Below are 21,658 nucleotides of genomic sequence, written 5' to 3'. Positions count from 1 at the left end.
GGCAAAGTACTTTGGTTGTGTTGTGCCGGTTCCACGTTGGCGCCGGAATCTCTGGTGTTGCGCCGCACTACATCCCGCCGCCATCAACCTTCAACGTGCTTCTTGGCTCCTCCTGGTTCGATAAACCTTGGTTTCTTTCCGAGGGAAAACTTGCTGCTCGTGCGCATCATACCTTCCTCTTGGGGTTGCCCAACGAACGTGTGAAATACACGCCATCAAGCATATTTTCTGGCGCCGTTGCCGGGGAACTGAAGAAAAGCTACACCACAAAGATTTCTAACTCCCACGTCAACTACGCACCACATGCTATCATAATCTTGATCAATACTATTGTAAAGCATATGAGATGAATGCAGTGATTCGAAGCAATGGCAAAGATAATGAGTAAACAAATGAATCATATAGCAAAGACTTTTCATGGATAGTACTTTCAAGACAAGCATCAATAAGACTTGCATAAGAGTTACTCATAAAGCAATAAATTCTTAGTAAAGGCATTGAAGCAACACAAATGAAGATATAAGTTTCAGCGATTGCTTTCAACTTCAACATATTTATCTCATGGATAATTGTCAACACAAAGTAATATAACAAGTGCAATAGGTAAACATGTAAGAATCAATGCACACGAGTTGATACAAGTGTTTGCTTCTAAGATAGAAAAAAGTAGGTAAAGCTGACTCAACAATAAAGTAAAAGAATGGCCCTTCGCGAGAGGAAGCATGGATTACTATTTTTGTGCTAGAGCTTTTCATTTTGAAAACAAGAAACAATTTTGTCAACGGTAGTAATAAAGCATATGTGTTATGTATAAGATATCTTATAAGTTGCAAGCCTCATGCATAGTATACCAATAGTGCTCGCACCTTGTCCTAATTAGCTTGGATTAACATGGATTATCATTGCATAGCATATGTTTCAACCAAGTGTCACAAAGGGGTACCTCTATGCCGCCTGTACAAAGGTCTAAGGAGAAAGCTCGCATTGGATTTCTCGCTTTTGATTATTATCAACTTAGACATCCATACCGGGACAACATAGACAACAGATAATGGACTCCTCTTTAATGCATAAGCATTCAACAACGATTAAAATTCTCATAAGAGGTTGAGGATTAATTGTCCAAACTCGAAACTTCCACCATGAATCATGGCTTTAGTTAGCGGCCCAATGTTCTTCTCTAACAATATGCATACTCAAACCATTTGATCATGAAAATCGCCCTTACTTCAGACAAGACGAACATGCATAGCAACTCACATGATATTCAACAAAGGTGTAAAAGTTGATGGCGTCCCCAGAAACATGGTTACCGCTCAACAAGCAACTTATTAAGAAATAATACACATAAGTACATATTCTTCATCACAATAGTTTTTAAGGCTATTTTCCCATGAGCTATATATTGCAAAGGCAAAGAATAGAATTTTAAAGGTAGCACTCAAGTAATTTACTTTGGAATGGCAGAGAAATACCATGTAGTAGGTAGGTATGGTGGACACAAATGGCATAGTTTTTGGCTCAAGGATTTGGATGCACGAGAAGAATTCCTCTCAATACAAGGCTAGGCTAGCAAGGTTGTTTGAAGCAAACTCAACTATAAAAGGTGCAGCAAAGCTCACATATGAACATATTGTAAGTATTATAAGACTATATTGTCTCCTTGTTGTTCAAACACCTTAACCAGAAAATATCTAGACTCTAGAGAAACCAATCATGCAAACCAAATTTTAACAAGCTCTATGTAGTTCTTCATTAATAGGTGCAAAGTACATGATGCAAGAGCTTAAACATGATCTATATGAGCACAACAATTACCAAGTATAAAATTATTCAAGACATTATACCAATTATCACATGCAGCATTTTCTGTTTCCAACCATATAACAATGAATGAAGTAGTTCAACCTTCGCAATGAACATTAATGATAAAGCTAAGAACATATGTGTTCATACGAAACAGCAGAGCGTGTCTCTCTCCCAAACAAAGAATGCTAGGATCCGATTTATTCAAACAAAAACAAAAACAAAAACAAACAGACGCTCCAAGTAAATCACATAAGATGTGACGGAATAAAAATATAGTTTCACTAGAGGTAACCTCATAAGTTGTCGATGAAGAAGGGATGCCTTGGGCATCCCCAAGCTTAGATGCTTGAGTCTTCTTAAAATATGCAGGGATGAACCACGGGGCATCCCCAAGCTTAGACTTTTCACTCTTCTTGATCATATTGTATCATCCTCCTCTCTTGACCCTTGAAAACTTCCTCCACACCAAACTCAAAACAATCTCATTAGAGGGTTAGTGCATAATTGAAAATTCATATATTCAGAGGTGACATAATCATTCTTAACACTTCTGGACATTGCACAAAGCTACTGAAAGTTAATGGAACAAAGAAATCCATCAAACATAGCAAAACAGGCAATGCGAAATAAAAGGCAGAATCTGTCAAAATAGAACAGTCTGTAAAGACGAATTTTTTAGAGGCACCAGACTTGCTCAGATGAAAATTCACAAATTGAATGAAAGTTGCGTACATATCTGAGGATCAGGCACGTAAATTTGCAGATTTTTATAAGTTACCTACAGACGGGGCGGCTCAATTTCGTGACAGCAAGAAATCTGTTTCTGCGCAGTAATCCAAATCTAGTATTGACTTTACTATCAAAGACTTTACTTGGCACAACAATGCAATAAAATAAAGATAAGAAGAGGTTGCTACAGTAGTAAAAACTTTCAAGACTCAAACAAAAGTGCAGAAGTAAAATAATGGGTTATCTCCCATAAGCGCTTTTTCTTTAACGCCTTTCAGCTAGGCGCAGAAAGTGTGAATCAAGTATTGTCAAGAGACGAAGCATCAACAGAGGGGTTTGGAGTTTTCTCAACTATGCATTGTATCTTATCTATGTAAGTTTCAGAGGCTCCTTTTTCATTACTCTTAGGCTTGCTATTCTCATCAAACAAATTTTCGGGAACAAGCCAACCATAGTTATTTTCTAGAGCTTCATGCATTCGTAGGAGCTTACAAGGTATTGTTGTCTTAATCTCCCCTTCATCATTAACATTATTAGTGTACTTTAATCTATCTTTTTTCATTTTTTCAAGGGTACTAGCAAAGTTAGTATAAGAGCCAAGCATCTTGTATTTAATAAAGACTTTTCTAGCCTCTCTTGCTACACCACCAAATTCTTTAAGAAGGGTTTCTAAGACAAAATCTTTCTTTTCTCCTTCCTCCATATCACAGAGTGTAAGAAACATATGTTGAATTATAGGATTGAGATTAACAAATTTAGTTTCCAACATGTGTACTAAAGAAGCAACAGCAATTTCATAAGTAGGAGCAAGTTCTACCAAGTGTCTATCTTCAAAATCTTCAGATGTACTAACATGAGTGAAAAAATCTTCTATATTATCTTTCCCAATGATAGACCCTCGTCCTACCGGTATGTATTTTAGAGTGTACTTAGGAGAAAACATGATGAAATAAACAAAAGATAAATAAAGCTAATGCAAGTAACTAATTTTTTTGTGTTTTCAATATGGAGAGCAAGACAGTAAATAAAGTAAAACTATCAACTAATTTTTTTGTGTTTTTGATATAAGAGCAAACAAAGCAGTAAATAAAGTAAAGTAAAGCAAGACAAAAACAAAGTAAAGAGATTGGATGTGGGAGACTCCCCTTGCAGCGTGTCTTGATCTCCCCGGCAACGGCGCCAGAAAAATCCTTGCTGGCGTGCAGTTGACACACGTCCGTTGGGAACCCCAAGAGGAAGGTGTTGATGCGTACAGCAGCGAGTTTTCCCTCAGTATGAAACCAAGGTTATCGAACCAGTAGGAGTCAAGGAACACGTGAAGGTTTTTGGTGACGGAGTGTAGTGCGGCGCAACACCAGGGATTCCGGTGCCAACGTGGAACCTGCACAACACAATCAAAGTACTTTGCCCCAACGTAACAGTGAGGTTGTCAATCTCACCGGCTTGCTGTAAACAAAGGATTAGATGTATAGTGTGGATGATGATGTTTGTTTGCGAAGAATAGTAAAGAACAATTGCAGTAGATTGTATTTCAGATGTAAAGAATGGACCGGGGTCCACAGTTCACTAGTGGTGTCTCTCCCATAAGATAAATAGCATGTTGGGTGAACAAATTACGGTTGGGCAATTGACAAATAAAGAAGGCATAACAATGCACATACATATATCATGATGAGTACTATGAGATTTAATCAGGGCATTACGACAAAGTACATAGACCGCTATCCAGCATGCATCTATGCATAAAAAGTCCACTTTCAGGTTATCATCCGAACCCCTTCTAGTATTAAGTTGCAAACAACAGACAATTGCATTAAGTATGGTGCGTAATGTAATCAACACAAATATCCTTAGACAAAACATCGATGTTTTATCCCTAGTGGCAACAACACATCCACAACCTTAGAACTTTCTGTCACTCGTCCCAGATTCAATGGAGGCATGAACCCACTATCGAGCATAAATACTCCCTCTTGGAGTCACAAGTATCAACTTGGCCAGAGCCTCTACTAGCAACGGAGAGCATGCAAGAACATAAACAACATATATGATAGCTTGATAATCAACTTGACAAAGTATTCAATATTCATCGGATCCCAACAAACACAACATGTAGCATTACAAATAGATGATCTTGATCATGATAGGCAGCTCACAAGATCTAACATGATAGCACAATGAGGAGAAGACAACCATCTAGCTACCGCTATGGACCCATAGTCCAGGGGTGAACTACTCACACATCAATCCGGAGGCGGTCATGGCGATGAAGAGCCCTCCGGGACATGATTCCCCTCTCCGGATCTCCTGAATCCCCCGAGATGGGATTGGCGGCGTCTCTGGAAGGTTTTCCGTATCGTGGCTCTCGGTACTGGGGTATTCGCGATGAAGGCTTTAAGTAGGCGGAAGGGTAGGTTTAGGTGCGACGCGAGGGACCCACACAACAGGGCCGCGCGGCCAGGGTCTGGGCCGCGCTGCCCTAGTGTGGCGTCGCCTCGTCGCCCCACTTCGTGATCCTTTCGGTCTTCTGGAAGCTTCGTGGAAAAATAAGACCCTGGGCGTTGATTTCGTCCAATTCCGAGAATATTTCCTTTGTAGGATTTCTGAAACCAAAAACAGCAGAAAACAACAACTGGCTCTTCGGCATTTCGTCAATAGGCTAGTGCCGGAAAATGCATAAATATGACATATAATGTGTATAAAACATGTGAGTATCATCATAAAAGTAGCATGGAACATAAGAAATTATAGATACGTTTGAGACGTATCAGCCACACGCTAGGGCGGCGCGCCCCCCCTCCAGGCCGCACCGGCCTGGTGTGTGGGGGCCCTGGGCCTCCCCCAGGCCTGCCCTTCTGGCTCCGTGAATCTTCTGGGAAAATAAGCCCTCTGGCATTAATTCCGGGGATTTTCCTGAAAGTTGGATTTCTGCACAAAAACGAGACACCAGAGCAATTCTGCTGAAAACATCGTTAGTCCGTGTTAGTTGTATCCAAAATACACAAATTAGAGGCAAAACAATAGCAAAAGTGTTCGAGAAAGTAGATACGTTTTGGACGTATCAATGAGAGTCGCGTTGATCACGACGGTCACGGACTATCCTGGTTACGCATATGTATCTGCCCAGGTCGGCCACGGATTCAACGGCTGTGTGAAGTGCATGGACGAGACCCCGCATCTACAGCTACCAAGGGATCCCGGGTCCTCGAAAACCGTGTACCCAGGTGCTCGAAGGTGGCTTCGCTTGGATCACCCGTGGAGAAAACGCGGTGATCTTTTCGATGGCAAAGATGAGCCCGATGGACCCCCGCGCCCGAGGAGCGGCGCAAAAATCGACGATCTTCTGAAAAATTGGAAGGAGTGCCCACCGCCGGGAAAGAAGCGACTGAAGCTAGAGCCGTTGCTCGGTGTATGGAAAGCAAGGTCTGTTTTCCACGACTTGGAGTACTGGAAGGTCCTCCACACGCCCCACAACCTCGATGTCATGCACATTACGAAGAACGTTACCGAGAGTCTGCTTGGTACTCTTTGCAACTCAGAAAAGTCCAAGGATGGACCGAAAGCAAGATACGATCTGAAACATTTTGGCATCAAGAAAGATCTTCAAGCCCCCGATACTGATGATGACAACGACGGCGATGATGATGATGATCAGACGGAAAGGACTCAACGTCTCCGCAAAAGGGCTAAGAAGAATGCGGTGCTACTTCCCGTTGCCTGCTTCACAACAAGTCCGGAGGAGCTCGACCAGTTCTTCAGGTGCCTCCTAGGAGTGAAAGTTCCTCACGGTTACTCGGGGAATATAAGCAGATATCTGGACGTAGCGAAGAAGAGGTTCACCGGGATGAAGTCTCACGATTGCCACGTGCTAATGACGCAGATACTTCCCGTTGCCATCCGAGGGATAATGGACGAGCACGTCCGTGATACACTGTTTGGCCTTTGGAACTTTTTTGACGTTATCACCAGGAAGTCGATCGGCGTGAGGCAGCTCAAGATGCTACAGGATGAGATCGTGGTGATACTATGTGAGCTCGAGATTTACTTCCCGCCCGCATTCACGTGATATATGCGTCCATCTCCTTCTCCATGTCGTTGATGACATCAGGCTGCTCGGCCCGACGTTCCTCCACAACATGATGCCTTTCGAAAGGCAGAACGGTGTCATGAAAGGATACGTTCGCAATAGGGCCCGTCCAGACGCAAGCATGGCCAAGGGGTTTCTAACCTACGAGTGCATCTCCTTCTGCCAGAATTATCTAAGTACCGAAGACCCGAACTTCGTCCATGAAGACCCCACGGATATCTTCTTCATAGCGTTCGAGGACGTCTTCAATCTATTTCACTCGAAACGGCTCGACTATAACTTGGTCCGCCTATACTCGATCAATCTTAAGATGAATATCAACAGAGCGAGACCCCGCCACATCGCGGTAGTGGATCCCTACTACATGCGCGATAGCAAGCTCCAGGCCGGCTCAAGGACACGGACCAAGGCGGTGCGGTACCTCCAGAGCTTCATGCTCATGTACAAAGAGAGCAACACCATTCTTCTGTCTGTCTTTCCCGAGTAAGTACACATCCGCTCACGGCCGTCGTAACTTATGCTTTCTTATATATTTCTTCCATTGCCGATCATTTCCAACATTCCATTTCAATTGCATGTGTTGAGCAGGGACAAATACCGCACACTCATCATCCTAGATCCGAAGTGGTCACTAGCCCAGTATTTCAACTCGTCGAGTACGACGACGAAGAAAGACTACAAGAGAATAAGGGGTGTTCTCGATGAGGCTATCCTTGGCTACTCCAAAAATGGAGGCACCTTCGACAAGAATGGGCAATATATCAGGTCGGACACTAAAAAGCTCGGGTTCAAGCACGTGATCGACTTCCCTTGTATCAAGCAGCTAGCTGGCAGCATTAAGGAGGCCTTCTATGTCCTCCATCACCTTAAAGGGTTTGTTGAGGATGCAGAGATGATGTGTCTGCCACCTAGTAAGCGAGACCCCATTAAAATGTTGGGGGAAATCAATGATGATGATCTTAGAGAATACTTCCATCGCATCCAAGTAAAGCTCTCGGAGATTATCTTACAAGATGTATCCAACGCATCGGGGCTCTTACACCAACTTAGAGGGTTGTCTAAGAGGGATATCGAAGAACGCCTACATAGGCATGGTGATGGAAGGACGTGGACGACTAAGGACTTGTACAAGCCGTTCCCGGAGCCGCTCAAGAAGACGTCTCATTGACCAAGGCCGGTGTGCCTAGCATTACTTTGAATCGATGGACAATTTGTACCGTGTTGTAAACTAAACTTGCTTAATTTGTTCGAAACGGTGGTCGTCATTGTTGGACTTCAATTACTATTGTAGTCGTTATTGTTGAACTTGATTACTTATGTGATACTGATGCTATATGTCTTTTAGGTTTGTTATTATTTCCTTGCTTTAATTCTTGTGAATATGTATGCATGTGAACCCTCTAACTCTTTCCATTGCATTATATACTAATATGCCTTGTGTCCATAGAGATGATGTACTACGTCGTGTTCGAGGGGCGGGTTCCAGGAGTGTACGAGGAGTGGGAGCAGTGCAAGAAACATGTGCACAAGTTCAGCGGCAACTGCTACAAAGGGTACCCGCCTAGACACGAGGCGGTTGCCAAGTGGAGGAAGCACCAGTCGAACAAGAGCAAGATGAAGATGAAGATCTTCCTTGTGCTCTCGCTCTTGCTCACCATCGTCGCGGCGGTACTCTATTTCATCCTAGTGCAGGAGGCGGCCGGTGTCACTTCATTTGTAACTAGAGATGATGGACTTAATTAATTTGCATGGATTATGAGTTGTATGGAGCTATATGTATAACTCGATCGGGCTCAAAGTAATGTGATGATGATGTGATGATTATATATGTCCATATTATATCTGTCTATATTATATCAGTATATAACATGTATACTGTGTACAAAATCTGTATAATACACCAGGCGGCACAAAATCGAGTATACATGTACATTATTCTGTGGCGCACCAAAATATAATTCAGTGGCGCACCTGTTTCTGTGGCGCAGCTAGACCATATGCGCCACATAACCTCCTATTTCTGTGGCGCAACATATACAGTGCGCCACAGAACCTTAATTCTGTGGCGCATGGGTCGGTGCGCCACATAAACCTTATTTTTATGGCGAAGTTTCTGTGGCGCACCTCCCATGCGTCACAGAATCTATTTTTGGTGCGCCACTGATGAGGTTTTTCCTACTAGTGAAAGTAACATTGGTCTTACAAGCAGTCCACCAATTAATATGTTTTGTTGTTGTACCACTACTTTCTTGTGCTTCTCTAATAGAGGTTTCTATTTGGTGCTATTTCATGGTTAACTAGACCTTAGAAGCGCACGTTGTTGCGCCCGTCCATATTTAGGAAAATTTTATTAGATATGCAATTACAAAATTTTAGACATTCCATAAAAAATGGTCATTCATTGTGTGGTCCTCAAACGATATTTTTGTAACAATTAAAAGAAAGTTTTATGTGGGTATAATGGCTACAACCATCTTACAAATTTGGCCTTCATTTTTTGGACTACCAATTTTCTATCTTACAAATCATTGAGTTCATCGAGTTTCACTTTTTTCGATAAGTTGCCGGGTTAGTGTAACATAAATGGCTTATTATGACCTTCACTGAGTTAGTTAATTGATAGTAATCAATCTATTGGCAAATTGCTAAAAATCTAGCGCATTGGGCATTTGGATCCAAGCATCGACCAAATGTTGACCACACAATAAATGTGAGGCATAGAGAACAAAAGAATGATTTAGAAAATCTCATCCCCATCAAACAATTTTGAGAATGAGGAGAACACAACACTTTCTAAGTGATTTGCTCGGATGATATGCTTTAAAATGGAAGTAAAAAAAAAGAGACCTCTTCGTTAAGAACATCATATGGTGCATACAATGTAAAATTCTGCAATGGAAATTCAGAAAATAATGGCAATATTTTTTATTAACAATAAAATCAACATATTTAATTCTAATTACAAATTTCACTGCCTAGTCAAATATAGAGCGACGGGATTGTTATCTTTCGAGACACTTCTCTAAACATTGCAGATACAATTCATGGTCATTGACAAAAGAAAGGTCTCCTGATTGGCATAAGAAATAAAAATATTAACTTCCACTGCAAAATAATTTAAGAACACCAAAATGGACTTGTTTGGGCCACTTCTCAGGACATTCAAACACCAAACATGGAAAAGAAAATGAAAGCGTCAGTGCTCATACAATTGGCACCTGCAATTAGATTATTTCTCCGGAGGCCTGAGTTGAACCCAAACCAAGTGGAAGGAGGATAGGCGAGTTGCTGAGTTGTACCTGAACAATAATGTTGGATAGGTGGTGAAGTCCATGTAGTGTTTGCCATGAGCATATAGGAACTGAACACTCGCACCATTACCAACTGAAAAGAATTGCAATTAATGTTTGTGACATCTTTGTTACTGTGGGCTTTTCACGGCAGGAGGATAACAAAGGCAATTGCTCTAGATGGTGGTAGGAGCTCTCTAGGATCTTCCCTTTAAGCAAACATATATACGTAGCTTTCTTGCAAGGAACAAGAAATGTGAGAAAAGGTAAATCAAGCAACGTACTATAATTTTTTTGTGCCACATGGAAACAATTCATTTATGATTAGAGAGTTTAAAATAAACAACCTATAGGGATATTACCATATTAGATAGTGATCATCACAACCATGGCATCTGGACATCCATTGATGATCATACTACATTCATGATTGGAAGCTAAACACAATTGAAAGGTAAAACTGTCAGAAAGCTAAGATATGCCAAAATAAGATATTTGATATAAGTTCTTTTTCTTTTAATTTGTGAGGTATTGCAGTGAGTATAAACACTAAGATGGGATGTCTTATTCTGATTTTAGTTCGGTCTATATAATTGTACATGTCCATTAGTAGCTCACTTATATTTGTACTAAGCTAGGATGTCTTATTCCGATTTTAGTCGACTAAGACAATGTAAACAGATCTCAAAATTTATAGCCTTGATCAAGCAGCACCATCTAGTCTTCACTCAGTGGACGAATGAAAATTACACGGGAAAAATACCGCTAGAGTTATAAGTTCATTGGAAGAAATATCAATATAAGGATGAACCCAGCCAATGCATGCAGCTAGAGGCCAAGCTTTTTTGTGAGTGGTGTAGTACACAAAACTGGTTCCAAACATGCACTGCTTTATAAGAAGAAATGTATCTAAATCCTAATTTCCGCATCAAAGGATGGTCACAAATGAACATTCTTATACTTCATAAAACTGAAGGTACACTATACGTGAATGATTCATAAGTGCAAACCCAAACCAAGGTTAAACCTTAATCACTCTCATACTTCGTGATACATAACAATAGCACAAGTATTTAAATGTGTACAAAATACAAAGCTGCAATTAAATTGATGCCTTAGTCTAGATTAAAAAAACTCTACTTCATATACAAGAAAGGAATAATATAGCAGATACCAAAAGATACATGCTTGTTGATTACATCCAGTTGGAATTAGCTAGGGTTAGTAAATAAGCATATTCTAAGTCATGGGACAACTATCGTGGATCCAGTTGACGAATAAACCCTTTATAACCCTTAAAAGTATAAATATTAAAATGGACCGAGAACGGAGAAACATGGTGAACAATGTGTAAACAACATGTCTGATTTATCTTGGAGTGGCCATTGACAGGTTATAAAACATCACTCCTTATGAATCAGAATCATACCCAAACTCGACAATTCAGTGTGCTATCTCAAAACCGCCTTACTTCAATCATCTATCTTCTAGCAGACAAGGGCATAAACCTTATGAATCTGGCATCACAAGAACACACGGCACCTTTGGCTTTTCATCATGCATCTAAACCCATCAGTGAATCCCAAGATTGAAGCATATGTGTCTACTCACCATTGTTACCTTTGTTGGAATGTAGCTTCACCGCCTATGGGCTGTAGATTATCTTGGTGTCGCTCTCAAAACAGGTGAAGGGCACGTCAATGATCATGACAGTGTACACCAGCACGTTAAATAGGCTGTGTCAAAACTCAACGAGAGCTAGGAGTCTAGCAGGGTAACGTTAATTGGACAGGATGGTAGATTAGGTGTCGTCAGAGCAACACAAATTTGCTTATTCTTACATGATCTTGTCACTCTTCTCCTTAAAGATCGAGAAACACCACCAGAAACATCTGGTAGAGGATGGAACACCCATCGATCATTGAGGCGCCCTTTTCACTTCAATTAGGATTTTAACAAATACATGAGACATTAACGAGTAATCAGAGCCGCATATGACATCCTTCCATCTACAGCTTCCTTGCCGTTTACCACTCTGCAGTTCACAGCAACACATATGAGCAAACATAGAACAGATTTTTACAGGTGGTGCAAGAAAGATCTCCACAAGACGAACATGAGAGCTAGGAGATGAGGCATGTGATGAATATCTTAATCTTGGCGAAGCTCTGTTCGTAGTATACCGCGTGGTTGTACAGGATAATGCTTCCACAACTACAATAAACCAAAGCGCCATGAATCAGTCAATCGCTCGAAGAAATACCAGGCGACAACGATGTTGCCAGCCGGACAGGAGAGACCGGACGCCGAACGGCGGCACGATGCACTGCCATGGGAGAAAGGGAATATCATCCGTTGCCGCCGCCAGTGCAAGGGCGGATTCGGTTACACCAGACGGCTACCCTGATGTACGCTACCATTGCCTGGGATTGATTTGCAGAAGCAGCAGGCCGCTCCCGCGGGCTCGCACATCATAAGAGGCCTGCGGCCTTTGCGGGAGTCTCTCGGCCCAATTAACGAGATGGCTTGCAGGTCCATCCCCAGAGTAGCGGCCCTGTAATGTTGGCCCAACCTTGAGGCGCGACGCGCGGGTGAAAAAGGCCACGGGATGCACGGAACGGGGAAGTAAGAGCAATCTGGTACGTGCGTTTGTGTGATCCGACGGCTGAAAACCTCTAGTTGCTGTGGTGGCTTCTCTTCTCCTTAAAGATCGAGAAACACCACCAGAAACATCTGGTAGAGGATGGAACACCCATCGATCATTGAGGCGCCCTTTTCACTTCAATTAGGATTTTAACAAATACATGAGACATTAACGAGTAATCAGAGCCGCATATGACATCCTTCCATCTACAGCTTCCTTGCCGTTTACCACTCTGCAGTTCACGAGCAACACATATGAGCAAACATAGAACAGATTTTTACAGGTGGTGCAAGAAAGATCTCCACAAGACGAACATGAGAGCTAGGAGATGAGGCATGTGATGAATATCTTAATCTTGGCGAAGCTCTGTTCGTAGTATACCGCGTGGTTGTACAGGATAATGCTGCCACAACTACAATAAAACCAAAGCGCCATGAATTAGTCAATCACTCGAAGAAATACCAGGCGACAACGATGTTGCCAGCCGGACAGGAGAGACCGGACGCCGAACGGCGGCACGATGCACTGCCATGGGGGAAAGGGAATGTCATCCGTTGCCGCCGCCAGTGCAAGGGCGGATTCGGTTACACCAGACGGCTACCCTGATGTACGCTACCATTGCCTGGGATCCCACGGTATGATTGCTGCACCCCCATGGGGCTCTCACAGGCGTTTGGATTTTCGGCCGTCCGATCGAGCTGACGTGGCGCGATCTCGGCCGGCCGTTCGTCCAGGGCGCTGAGGCCCTCCCGCAGACCCACTTTTTATCCATGGGTCACGAAAAGCCCCGCTCGGCCCGATCTCGCTAGCCCTCCACCAATCCCCACAGCCGCCGCCTCCGTTCGTCTCTCCTCCCGCATCCCCTTCTCTCTCCCGCTCCAGCCCCCATGGCGCCGCCGGTGCTGTCCCGCTCGCCCTCCTTTCTCCCACTTGAGGTTCCTCGTCTCTCCGTCGCCGGCCTCCGGCGGGATGCGAGAGGAGGTGGACGGGAAGGGGTCTCCTCACCCGCTCGACGTCTTCCTCGCCGCCTCTCCTCCTCTATCTCAGCGCCCTCACGCCGCCTCTCCTCCTCTCGTTCCATGCGCCTCCATGGCCGCCATAGGGGCCGCCGCATCCCCTGCTCGGGCCAGCAGGGGCGAGCAGCAACAGGAGGAGGTGCTGCTGCTACGTCTCCGGACGAGCAGGTGGTGGCCGGCGGGAGCACCTCCGCCACCGGTCTTCCATTGCCTAGCATCCTCCACCGAGCCTTCTAGGTTCGCTCTTGATTTCTCCCCCTCCCCCCCTCTCTCTTTCTCTCTCTCTCTCTCTCTCCGATTTCACGTTTTATTCCCTTGTATTGTCCATCTTAGAAGTGACGTGTGCATAGAATGCAACTCCATCATGAGCAGCTCTGCTCATCTAGGTGGTTGCTTTGTATACATCAGGAAGCAGCTCCATTGTTTGCACCTGGAGCATTTTTTTAGGCTACAGATGATCTCCATAGGATACTGAATGAGGTAATGCACTAGTGTGGTTTAAGTTGTTTCCAAGTTTTTCAGTTTGGCATGATGCTGATGCTTAGATTAGCGAGTCCCTTTCCAGGCCACAAACCCCAAAAGCCAACTGGTAATGTCCTTTTTTGCCTAAAAATTACAGTTATGTGATGGCATGGTGCTGGTGCTTATGTGAGGATGAACCCAGCTGATGTGTTAGAGAGACAGAGAGGAAAGAGACTGTTGTTTGTTGGTGATTCACTCAACATGAACATGTGGGAATCACTTTCAGGTTGTCTAGGATTACAATTACACCCTGGAGTTCTTTCGCTCCCCTTTCCATTGGTCATGAATGGGAGTTGTATTAATACCAATGTGCTTTTCAGATATCTGACTGGTACTTCCCTTGGATCTTTTGTATGGCCAGCTGTTTTGATTACTGATGTGCCTTAAGCAATGGGGTCTACAAAAGGCAGAAATATCAAGATTTTCATTGGTACGTGCTGGAATAGCTACAAAAAAAAACAAATCATTACTTTATTTACAGGTTATTTTACATGCATTATATGTCAAAACCTCCTGGTTGGAGCAGCCATCTTGCTTTATGCAGGTTAAATGGTGAAAGTTCTAACAAGTGATGTTGTGGTCGTACCATATTACTGCCTGATGATGTAGCTATTTGAGTGCTATAGCTTCTAATAATGGAGCAGGTGAAATCTTGATCTATCATCACTAATCTTTTATCCTGTATTGCTAATGACCAGCTAACCTCTTATCTTCATGAATTTTAGTACTGGGCTTAACGGCATATTTTTCTATCCTACCTGCTTTCTGACAAATGTTACTATGATTACAATTGATTATGTCCAATGGGTTTTCTATGTGTAGTGTTCGGCAGGGAGTGCATGCTCATCTCTTCTGTATATATTTCATCTATAAGTCTGAAACGGTTCCATTTTTTACCTAACGCAAGCTGATGCAATTATTGTCGAGGACATTGTTGCTTCAGCGGTTGTCACTGTGCAAGAAATCCGTAGGTAGCTTAGGTGTGAGTCCATGCTTCTTTGTTACTTTGTACATCCTTCATAATAGAATCTGAAGCTTGTCTCAATGCTCCTGTTGGTGGGGATCACAATTCTTGGCCAAAACACTTCGGTGTGTCGTGATCATAGTTGCCGGCGAACCGGATCGCTCGGATCGGGGAACGGGATCGGGGAACGAGGTTCGACATACCAGCGAACAAGGATCGGTTAAGGGTACACATCTCCGGTACAGGAAGTTGGATCGTGGATCGTGATCCACTTTGATTTGGATCGATAATAAGGGAGAAGAGGCGCAGAATTAAGGGAAAAGAGGCCCAGAATCAAGGAAAAAAGAGCGTAGAATCAAGATTATTAATAAGCCCAGAAATTACCGGTTTTAGGTTTTATTTTTAATGGGCCTACCATACTTCAGGTCCCTAATATGGGAAGAGGAAGGATGCGAACGGGATCACGACCCAAAAGCGAATTCGATCGATCCCCTCGCGTTCCCGATCCCCGTTCCGGATCGATCGACCCAGGATCGCGGAACGCGGCATCGATCCCGAACCCTGCAACTATGGTCGTGATGCATCTCCCCACAAGATTTGATGTCGGTTGTGGTGAGCTATCGATTGGGATTCTTAGTTAGGCATGTCCATTTCTTCATGTTTCTCAACTCCTCCCTTTTGGATTTTTCTTAAAGTTTGATGTCTGACCATGCCGTGTTTGTGTTGCAGGTGTTGCTCGGTCTGTTGGTTGTATAAACATCACGCCTATTCGATTGCCGGTGTATTAATGACAACAAGGAGATGCTATTGGGAGGGCGATGTTTATTTGCTAATATGCATTGCATATTCATGAGGTACTAAGAGAAGCCTTTGTCATATAAAATGATTTCATTAACTTTTATAGGAAATACATATTTTTCATCCTAATTAATTAGTGTAAAGATGGAAATGCAGGTTCTTAGAAGCGTCTAATGGATTTGCTCGCTGCTCTGGAAATAGGCCTCATTTATCTCAATTATATGGTGATGATTTAAAGGTCAGATGTCTCCTGCTTGGTTTTTTTCGTGTATGTCCGGAGTTTGAGACCAAAAGTGGGTTTCAATTGTAGGTTTTCTATTTTTTTTTGGTTCAGCTGAGATATTTAAACAATGATGTTTCTTTTAGATAAATTTGCTGCTGATGTAATCCTACATATTTAAGTGCTAAATCAATGATACGTTGTATCTTATTGAGTGACCAAGTGATCGTAATTCTGACTTCGGTTTTATTTCATTGTACTAATGTAGTTGGGAAAAGTAGAACTTCGAAGATATTTTCATTAATTATTGGGTTAGTGATCTAAAATTTCATATTTTTTTCCTTGCTTGCTGACTCTTCAAGGTATCAAGAAATCATGTACTTTACCTTCATGTCCTGATTCCACTTTTGATCTACTGTACGTGTTGTGCTTGGTTCAGCTGCCCACCTTGGATTCCTGATTTCAGTTCTTCTATATGTCTATTGTGACGGAAAACATCTATAGACAACCTTCTTTGTGTGTGTGTCATTCTTGCAACAGACACATTAGCATGCAAGTTAGGCTGATGTTCGGTGGAGTATGCATTTCACACATCTATTTGCAGTAAAAAAAGGGTTTACATTTACACATGGCATGCTCCGATTGGATAATTTACGTGACTTTTGTGATCATTTTTTCTGATGTAGAATGAGCCAAGGATGATTAGAGGCCCATACAGAATAGTGCTAGATTTTATACTCGATCTTATGTAAAAGAGTTTAGCCTTCCCGTGCAAGCTATTATTGCTAAATGCCTAGTGATTCATGGGAAAAGATATTTGTGATAGATTGTTTGAGACACACACATAGGATTATAGCTCAGCCTTTGTGTGGTGTCATTTCTGAATTTTGACACACGCAAATATGCAATTGTACAAATTCTACCTTTGTATGTTTTCATTTCTGAAATTAAATTATAACTCAGGTTCCGACTCTACCATTCTCATAATTTCTAAGAGTGCATAGATTCACCCAGGAGATGAATGAGGTCACCAGGCCAAGGAGAGGCGGCACCGCGGATTCACCATTCACTTGCTGCTGAAGAAGGCACAGGAGGGCGTCGTGGCATAAGAGTTGGCATTGCGACCACGGGTATTGCAGTGGTCAATGGTGGCAAGGCGTCTCGCCACATCCAGATATCTACCTCCAGCCGCAATTTGTTCCTATGAAGGCTCATGTTGTTTCTCTAGATGTTGTCCATGTTTATTATGTGCTTGATATTAATTGTGAAATGGATTTTCTTTTTGTTAATGTCGTCCAAGCGGAACAAAGCCTTTTCTTCTGTTTTATAAAATCTTATACCGTAATATGCTCTGATTAAAGACTGATTTCACATGAACATTGATAATACCACATTTGTCATCCAATTTTCTATTAACAATCGTGTAGCAAGGGGAGGCGGGAGATGATGCAGCCAATGACACTATCTAGCATTTCTTTTTTATTTTGGCATTTCTTTCGTTACGGTGCAGATCTATTAATGTGGAGAAGAAAAAGGATTGAGAAAGGTTAAGTTTATCCGTCCTACATATCATATAATAAATTCCATATATTGTTCTAATATATTGATCTATAAATGATGCATTTGTGCCATCTAATCTAAATTTCTTAGCTGCATGGAAGTGATAGTGCTTCTGAGATATTTGCGCTGGTTATCTAAGTAAAGTTCACCTATCTCATATTCTTGCTATTGGGTTACTATGTGAGCACCAACTATAGCCATTGTGGAGATACCTCCGTATTTTTTTACCCTGTTGCTATTGCTCTGCTTTATTACTTCCTTGCAATCTTGCTGCAAGTGCAAACCACGATATGGCCGTCTTGAATATCATATCAGAGAAGAACCTTTTAAAACAACTTCTTAAACCATGTTTATTCTGCATCCTCTATAGGTTTGGCATTCTGTTCTTGCTGCAGGTGCAAACCACTATATGGCTTCAGTCTTTAGAAGTTTCCACCAAACTGATGCTGCTTCCATTTGCTAAATTAGGTTGTAAACTTGAAGGATGGATAAGTCATAGATCTTGATGGAAAAAGTGGCCTGATGCTCCTGCTAATGACAGCTTCATCCTACTGCAAGGTGCCTCTCTTGTTCACTATACGATTAGAAGAATACGTTTTGTTGTGATGTAGCGACTTGCTTAAAATACATTCAGAAGAATACAATAAAATTTACAGTAGCACAAATATGTAGTTGATTAATTATGATGCTTTATACATTTTACCTTATGTCCGTGCTTCATAATTTGTTATGCGCTACCTATCTACATGCTCCTTTCTCAAGAACTGTCTATATTGAGAACTGACTTTCACCTTAAGGGCTCAAAATATTACTGTGGGCTAGCATATTTACACCATGGTACTTGTATATCTAATTACTAGGTATGCATTCCAGATTGTAAAGGACATTTTAAAGGGCGCCTATGTTAGACCACAGTCCTAGGTGACAAGTTCCAGTTTGAGCGCCTTGGTAATCTCTCTGGACCTCTTTATTTGTTGGAATTCCTCCCTGTACCTCTTGGTGCAACTGATTGTCATGCTTCGATTTAATTCCAGGCTACTTTGTACACGGACTTGACCCCCCGAGAAGCTTGTGTTCAACATGACTATTATGGAGGAGCAAAAGCAGTCGCCGTCGGTGGGAGGATCGGAATACCGCCACTGCCTCTCTCCCTTCCAATTGCTTGCACACCTCCAGCAAAAGTCCTTTTTGATATCAGAAATGTAAGTTACATGTTGAGGCTATGTTTTGATAAAAATATGATATAATGTCCACATATTTCTTTTAAAGTGTGAAATACCAAACAATATAAGTTACTAGCTGGTCTTTTCTTTTAGAATCTTTTAGGCAACATTGTAATAGTTAAGATAATTGCAGATCACTAACTAAATTGAGCTTTTGGTGGTATAATACAAGTGCGAAATTGTTATGAGAAAGGGATTGCAGCATTTTTATGTGAGAAAATGACTAATTACTCCCATGCAGCATGATGTGTGAAAATATTTGGTTTTGCCTACCTTGATTTGTACAAAATTCCTATTTACGCATACCCTTAAGCTTATGGTCAATTGTGCCTTTATTTGTACGCTTTGAACTGTGATAGCTTCATTGACACCAAAATAGTTTGCCGTTTACACAAAACAATATTCGCATTGATTATGGCCTCAAATGAACAACTCCACGATGTTAGTATTGCTTGCTACTATGTAATTTTCTTGATTCTCCTACCTCTTTGTAACGGTTGTGATGGATTAAAATATTTTTTATTGACTGTACATGATACTGTGTATAATGTGGGAGATGCTGCACTCACTGGCCATCAAAGACTAAAAGGTATTGTTTTCATTTAAACAATCATGCGATCGATTTAGGTAATCCAAAAAACAAATATATGTTGCTTCCTGTATGTTAGTTATTACTCTGATCCAAAATATAAGCCATTTTAGAAAGCTAAAACTGCCTTATATTTTGGAACAGAGGTAGTACATCTCAAATGCCAATGATGATTTCTCAAACATCGCTACCTCCAGTGTTGCTAAATCGATTCTTTCTACAGAAAATGGGCAAGTACCCTGATGATTTCTCAAACATTGCTAAATCGATGCTTTCTGCAGAACGTGGAAAAATATCCTTATGACACTCTGATTCAAATGACGGTGACCAGTACCTTGGTTACTTCGGAGTCACTCAGAAAGTTATGGTCACCTGCCTACCATACCTGACATTTGGATGACTAGCCTTTATGTTAGTATATGTATGATGACATGGGATATGTTAGTGATCTCCATATAGCAGTGTGTGTTCTGTAGATAATTTTTCCTGTACACTGATGGGTGGTGCACTGCTAGATAAGAACATGCAAAAATATGCTATATACGCATATGGTAGGTGCTTTATTGCTTCCGGAGCAAACATGGTTTGCTATTTTAGTACTGCAGATAGTTTGTTGGATGGTTGATTATTAGACGGAAGTGCTTTAATCCAATATATTTCTTTATTTTGGTGGTTGTATATAAGCGTTTGCTACTCTCTTCCTGATTCTGTTTGCTCTATTCTAATGTCTATCAAAACAGGGCCTGAACAACTAAGGTCTAAAATACAAACGTGCACATTTTTATTTTGAAGGGTCATGCAGATGTCTTTTGGTGATTAGAGTGATCATGCTGATTTAAGTCAGCTCACAAAGCATAGACCCATCATTGTTTTCTCACATGTGTTTTAGTAGGTCATACAAAATATAAAAAAAATACGACAGCCACGGGATCGTGCGCCAAGGCGCACATTTAAATCTAGTTGATTTGCAGAAGCAGCAGGCCGCTCCCGCGGACTCGCACATCATGAGAGGCCTGCGGCCTTGCGGGAGTCTCTCGGCCCAATTAACGAGATGGCTTGCAGGTCCATCCCCAGAGTAGCGGCCCTGTAATGTTGGCCCAACCTTGAGGCGCGGCGCGCGGGTGAAAAAGGCCACGGGATGCACGGAGCGGGGAAGTAAGAGCAATCTGGTACGTGCGTTTGTGTGATCCGACGGCTGAAAACCTCTAGTTGCTGTGGTGGCTTCTCTTCTCCTTAAAGATCGAGAAACACCACCAGAAACATCTGGTAGAGGATGGAACACCCATCGATCATCGAGGCGCCCTTTTCACTTCAATAGGATTTTAACAAATACATGAGACATTAACGAGTAATCAGAGCCGCATATGACATCGTTCCATCTACAGCTTCCTTGCCGTTTACCAATCTGCAGTTCACAGCAACACATATGAGCAAACATAGAACAGATTTTTACAGGTGGTGCAAGAAAGATCTCCACAAGACGAACATGAGAGCTAGGAGATGAGGCATGTGATGAATATCTTAATCTTGGCGAAGCTCTGTTCGTAGTATACCGCGTGGTTGTACAGGATAATGCTGCCACAACTACAATGAAACCAAAGCGCCATGAATCAGTCAATCGCTCGAAGAAATACCAGGTGACAACGATGTTGCCAGCCGGACAGGAGAGACCGGACGCCGAACGGCGGCACGATGCACTGCCATGGGGGAAAGGGAATGTCATCCGTTGCCGCCGCCAGTGCAAGGGCGGATTCGGTTACACCAGACGGCTACCCTGATGTACGCTACCATTGCCTGGGATTGATTTGCAGAAGCAGCAGGCCGCTCCCGCGGACTCGCACATCATGAGAGGCCTGCGGCCTTGCGGGAGTCTCTCGGACCAATTAACGAGATGGCTTGCAGGTCCATCCCCAGAGTAGCGGCCCTGTAATGTTGGCCCAACCTTGAGGCGCGGCGCGCGGGTGAAAAAGGCCACGGGATGCACGGAACGGGGAAGTAAGAGCAATCTGGTAACAGGTGGTGCAAGAAAGATCTCCACAAGACGAACATGAGAGCTAGGAGATGAGGCATGTGATGAATATCTTAATCTTGGCGAAGCTCTGTTCGTAGTATACCGCGTGGTTGTACAGGATAATGCTGCCACAACTACAATAAAACCAAAGCGCCATGAATCAGTCAATCGCTCGAAGAAATACCAGGCGACAACG

Source organism: Lolium rigidum, chromosome 5, assembly GCF_022539505.1.
Source record: "Lolium rigidum isolate FL_2022 chromosome 5, APGP_CSIRO_Lrig_0.1, whole genome shotgun sequence".
Taxonomy (NCBI): Eukaryota; Viridiplantae; Streptophyta; class Magnoliopsida; order Poales; family Poaceae; genus Lolium; species Lolium rigidum.
Note: the sequence above shows the minus strand (reverse complement) of the source record.